Source organism: Erinaceus europaeus, chromosome 7 (genome assembly GCF_950295315.1).
Source record: "Erinaceus europaeus chromosome 7, mEriEur2.1, whole genome shotgun sequence".
NCBI lineage: Eukaryota > Metazoa > Chordata > Mammalia > Eulipotyphla > Erinaceidae > Erinaceus > Erinaceus europaeus.
The window spans coordinates 89,177,843-89,184,512 of NC_080168.1; positions in this window are offsets into that span (position 1 = coordinate 89,177,843).

Genomic DNA, 6,670 nt, shown 5'->3' on the forward strand with positions numbered 1-6,670 from the left:
TGTTTCTTACTCACAACTCCCTAGTGATCGTAAAGCCTTATAAAATCATCTACAAAAGGTTATTCAGAGTTTTGTTTCATATTAGCGGGTGAAATCCATTTTTTTCTTTTAAAATTTTTTATATTTATTTATTTTCCTTTTTTGTTGCACTTCTTTATTGTTGTAGTTATTATTGTTGTTGTCGTTGTTAGATAGGACAGAGAGAAATGGAGAGAGGAGGGGAAGACAGAGAGGGGGAGAGAAAGATAGACACCTGCAGACCTGCTTCACTGCCTGTGAAGCGACTTCCCTGCAGGTGGGGAGCTGGGGCCTCCAACCGGGATCCTTATGTGTGTCCTTGCGCTTCGCGCCAGGTACGCTTAACCCGCTGCACTACTGCCCAACTCGCGAAATCCATTTTTTAATTAAAGATTTTTTAAATCCATTACTACCAATAGTTTCTGCTATATGTATGGTCTTTTCTGTGCAGCCACTATTCTATAGAGGAGGTAAGTTCATACTGGGGATCCAGACAGTGCTACATGCCCAGATACTTCCTGGATTTTACTTAATACTCTACTTTTCTCAAGGGATTAGACTGAGAGTTAAATCAAAATGACATATTTCCATCTGGTTCGCTATCTAGATAAGTCTAAAGAATTCTCTGTGAGGTTCTAGGAGATAGTTCACCTTGCAGAACATACATGTAGATTCCTGGGTTTGAGCCCCAGCACCACACGGAAGCATCACAGATGGTAAAAGGGAAGTTCTGTGGATGACAGAGTAGTTGCTGCGGTGTTGTTCCTCTTTCTGACTCTCTCCCTATCTTCTTGTTCTGTAAACTAATACATAATGAAAAAAAAATAGAGCCAGGAAAATGACTCAGTGGAGTGGTTCATGTAACAGGCCCTGGGTTGTTCACTCCCCATTGACAAACACACACACACACACACACACATTTTCTATTAGGTAAAAAAAAAAAAAAAAGATTTTGACCAAACAAACCCAGGTATGTTCAGAGATACACTTAGCATCAAAAGGAAATCTCTGTCCACTATCTTACTAGGTGCCAATCATTAAGCAAAGCACTTCCCGTTTTTCTATATCCAGGCTTGAGTTTATTTCATGTATTCACTTTTTTTTTTGACTCCAGGGTTATCTTTGGGTTTCAGTGCATACACTATGAATCCAACACTCTTGGAGGCCATTTTTTCCCTTCTATTTTATTCAATAAGATCAAGAGAAATTGAAAGGAGACAGAGAGGTAGAGAGAAAAATAGCCACCTGCAGACCTGCTTCACTGCTTGTCAAGTGTTCTCACTGCAGGTAGAAATTGGGGGCGTAAATCCTAGTTCTTCACAGGTGCATGGTACTCTGCCCGTTTAACCCGATCCACCTTTGTTCAGCTCCCCTGTATACAGTTATTAACTTGTCATCTGTGCCTGTGAGTTTCCCCACCTCACTATATTGTAACTGGTATTCCAAATTCATAGGCAAAAGTCTTGGGTCACCCATTACTCTTCTTTTTTTTTTTAACTTTTTTTAAAAAAAATATTTATTTTATTTATTTATTCCCTTTTGTTGCCCTTGTTGTTTTATTGTTGTAGTTATTATTGTTGTTGTCGTTGTTGGATAGGACAGAGAGAAATGGAGAGAGGAGGGGAAGACAGAGAGGAGGAGAGAAAGATAGACACCAGCAGACCTGCTTCACCGCCTGTGAAGCGACTCCCCTGCAGGTGGGAACCCATTACTCTTCTTTCACGCACTTATTACATACAGTTCTTTGTTAAATGTATTTGTTTGTGGATGTACGTGAAAGACTCAGAGAATTATTCTGGCACATGGGAATCAAACTCTAGACCTTATTCTTCAGAGCCATCTGCTGTACGCTCCTCAGGCTGCTCCTTGCGTGGAATACAGCAGTAATCTGATTGACTCTATCTTTGAAATATATTCAAAATTCAACAGTTTCTCACCACTCCACTTCTCTCAACTATCTTCAGCTCTGCCCTGGATTATTGCAACAGTTTCCCAAGTAGCCTCACGGCTTCCCTGCCACTCTACAGCAGATTCCCCTTTCAGCAGCAAGAATGATCATTACAATGCAAGTCACATATATCTGGGTCTGGGCAAAGCAAGAATGTTTTAGATACCTCAAAAGACAGAGTGGCCAATTGCTATCTAAAAATCTGTATTACTTTATATGCCCATCATTATCACATGATATTGAGGTCTTATATTATTTTAAACATCATTGTGTTTATGTATCTGCTTATGCATATTGTTGTTTTTGTTTTGTTTTGTTAATATTTTCAGTAGAACAGCTTCTGAAGAATAGACCTGTTAGGGCCAGGTGGTGGCTCAGCTGGTTGAACGCACATGTTACAATTCACAAGGACCTGGGTTTAAGCCCCCAATCCCCACCTGCAGGAGGAAAGCTTCACAAGTGGTAAAGCAGTACTGCATGTCTCTCTCTCTTTTGTTAATTTCTCAGTTATTGGGGGATTAATGGTGTACAGTCAACAGTGAAATACAATAGTTTATACATGCATAACATTTCCACATAACAATATAACCCTCACTAGGTCCTCCTCTCCTATCATGTTCCCCCCCACCCACAACCCCACAGTCTTTTTTTTACTTTGGTGCAATACACTACAATTGTGCATATTGTAAAAAAAAAACAAGAGTCAGATACAGGTTAAAAAAGAAAGGACAGATTTTATTCAGGAACTATGTCAGTAGGAGAAAAGACCTCAGTATACCTTAGGCTCAGTTCTTAATAAAGTTAAGGCAACTGGTGGTTTCACAGCACAGTTGGGGAGGTAAGAGCAAGTCTGACAGATCAGATTATCAAGGGAGGAATTTAGGAATTTGACAAGGTATTGAGAGTGGTCAGATTTTCAAGGAAAGGAGAGATTATTTTTAGACCAAGGTATCAGGATTCTTGCTAAAAACTGAAATGTAAAGATCTGGCAAGTTTTGGGAATCAGACTAATGTCTGGCTAAGAACAGGGTTTAGAGGAAAGCTGACCAAATTTAGTTAAGGAGTGACCCACTAACATACATACTAAGAACTTCCTGTTTTCTCTCCCCAAGTGCTAAATTTCAGTTTACCACTTCCTAAATTTAGTAGGTACTTTTTTAATGGAGGAAGTCAGTGGTATTTTTAAGTTTTGGCTTTGGGGTCAGCAAGATAAATCATCTGGATAATGTGCCTGCTTTGTGAAGTAAATGACACAAGTTTGAGCCCAAACGCCACTGTATTGAAGGAAGCATCAATGCTGTGGTAACATTCCTTCTCTGCGTGTCTCCCTCTTTCTGTCTGAAAAAGTACGATCAATCTCAGAGCAGTAAAGCTCAGGTGATGATGAAAAAAAAATTTTTTTAATTTATTTATAAAAGGGTAGTCAGATGGTAGCGCAGTGGGTTAAGCACAAGAACAGGTGTAAGGATCCCGGTTCGAGCCCCTGACTCCCCACCTGCAGCTTCACAAGCGGTGAAGCAGGTCTGCAGGTATCTGTCTTTCCCTCTCTCTGTCTTCCCCTCCTCTCTCCATTTCTCTGTCCTATCCAACAATGATGACATCAACAACAACAACAATAATAACTACAACAATAAAAAAACAAGGGCAAAAAAGGGAATAAACAAAATATTTTAAACGTTTATTTATAAAATAGAAAATATCGACAAAGCCATAGGATAAGAGGGGGAAAATTCCACACAATTCCCACCACCTGGGTTCCATATCCCATCCCCTCCACTGGAAGCTTTCCTATTCTTTATCTTTCTGGGAGTATGGACCCAGAATCATTATGGGGCGCAGAAGGTGGAAGGTCTGACTTCTGTAATTGCTTCTCCGCTGGACATGAACTATCCTCTGGTCATGCTCTGATGACATCTATCCCTTGCAAAGTACTTGGCCTGAAAACACTCATTCTATCACCTCTTAGGGGTATTGGAATCACTATTCCCTGAGTTTCCTTGAGAGCTTGTTTGGAGGTTCTAGCAGGGGAGTGCAACTATTCGTATACCCTCAACCGAAGACTGGTCCGTCTCTATTCGGGGAAGGCCGTCCTCTTTGACCAAGCACACAGCTTTGGGAGGGACACACATGGAGCAGTGAGGGAGGAAGGGGGCATCTGCTTAGCCAGCCAGATCAGTGGAATCAACCCTGGCGATCAATGGGGTGACATGCCACAGCCAGATCACCCTCACATCCTTCTCTGAGTTTCCTATCTCTGCTTCTAGCATATTGTATTAAAGCCTCTCTTGCATGAGCTTCATTGAGATATATGGCATTAATCTGCACTGAATTCTACCCTTCACCTCATCATCTTCACATCTTCTCTACAACACTTGAGGACTTGGACCTTGTTCTATGGCCTCTGTCTCCATTTGAGTGAACTAACACTCAGTGCACAGATTCTTTAACCAACTCTACTCACTGATTTTAACAACTCATTCACATAGACCTGAGCTTTACCAACTAAAGATGCTCCACCACTAACATTTTATCTTTTGGCCTAATCTTCCCTCTTTCTCTCACCTCTCAAACACTGGTGACTTGCAGGCTTCTCATTCTTTTTTTTTTTTTTTTTTCCCTCCAGGGTTATTGCTGGGCTCGGTGCCTGCACCATGGATCCACCACTCCTGGAGGCCATTTTTCCCCCTTTTGTTGCCCTTGTTGTTGTAGCCTCCTTGTGGTTAGTATTATTGCCATTGTTGATGTTGTTCGTTGTTGGATAGGACAGAGAGAAATGGAGAGAGGAGGGGAAGACAGAGTGGGGGAGCGAAAGATAGACACCTGCAGACCTGCTTCACCGCCTGTGAAGCGACTCCCCTGCAGGTGGGGAGCCGGGGGTTGTAACTAGGATCCTTACGCCAGTCAGTCCTTGCGCTTTGCGCCACATGCGCTTAACCCACTGGTCCTTGCGCTTTGTGCCACATGCGCTTAACCCACTGCACCACCGCCTGACCCCCCCAGGCTTCTCATTCTTGCAGGCTTCCTCTGAATTCTCCCTCCTCTATTCTCCCACCCCCTCATCCTCTGCTCCAGCCTGTTTTTATTCCGTTTATGTTGCTTTGGCATTATCAACAACAACAAAATAAGAAGCATGTTCACTTGTATGTGTATTCAATGTTTTCACTCTTAAGTTCTCCTTGACTTTGCTGCAATTTTATCAAATGGAACTACTGAAAATATGGACTGGGGAGATAACACCGTGGCTGATGAAACAGACTCTCATGCCTAAGGATTGGAGAACCCACGTTCGTTCAATTTCCTACACTTCCATAAATGAGAACTGAGCAGTGTTCTAGTTAAAAATAAAAGTACTAGTAAGAATAGAACACTATACTGAAGGTCACCCTTATAAACTGAGGAAGAAGACATGTCTCCATTTTAGTATCTCTTATTCTTATGCCTTAGTCAGTGCAAAATACCATCAGCGTGGTCTGGGAGGTGGCACAGTGATAAAAACTGAATTCTCAACCATGATGTCCCAAGTTCAATCCCTGGCAGCACATGTACCAGAGTGATGACTGGTTCTTTCTCTCTCTCCTGTCTTTCTCATGAATAAATAAAATCTTCTTTTAAAAAACAATACTATTGGCTGAGTGACTTAAATAACAAAATTTTATTGGGAGCTGGGCGGTGGTACACCCAGTTAAGTACACATATCACAATATGCAAGGACCCGGATTTGAGCCCTCACTCCCCCTGTGCAGGAGGGATGCTTCATGATCTATGAAGCAGATGTCTTATCTTTCTTTTTCCTTCTCTATCTCCCCTCCCCCCTCAATTTCTCTGTGTCCTATCAAGTATGATATAAAGAAAGGAAAAAAAAAATTTTTAATGGCCACCAGGAGCAATAGATTTATATTGCCAGCACCGAGCCCCATTGATAACCCTGGTGGCAGAAAAAAGGAAAAAAAAATTCCTGCAGTTATGGAGACTGGATGGCTTTCATTATATTTCTATTAGAAAATAATGTTTTAGTGTGTATATATAGTGACTGCCACATAAGTATGAACTGGTAGAATTTAGGGATGCTTTCAACTTCGTACATAAACCTATACTTGCAAGAAAATTCATATCCAAGCTATACAATCAATTAAAGTTTCTTATCAGGCTGAGTTTTAAACTAAAGAGAAATTGGTGATAATTTTCCCCAACCCTCTATCAAAAGATGCTGTAGATTTTGTCCTAACATTTTTTCTTTAAATAACACTTGAAGTATAGGTAACCTTTGGTCTAATTATCCACATTCAAATCACCACAATTGCATGGTGATATAGAACTGCTAAAGCAGCCATCACACACACGCGCACGTGCGCGCGCACACACACACACACACACACACACACTCACTCACTCACTCATGCATGTACACTCATACACACACACACACTCACTCACTCACTCATGCATGTGCACTCATTAATAGACTTATAATAAGTACATCCAATTCAAATGTGTCTATTTCCTTATTACTGACACCCATTATTAGGAAGAGTTAATAACATCTTTGCAATTCTCTTGCAATCGTGCAATGTTGTCAACATCCTCCAACATTAAGAAATGTAAAAAAAATTTGTTAGCAAGTGAAACTGCAGTATTTTCCAGAGATTAAATATTTCATTCAAAAATTGTTGACAAGATTTAGAATTAAATTAACATCTAAAGTAG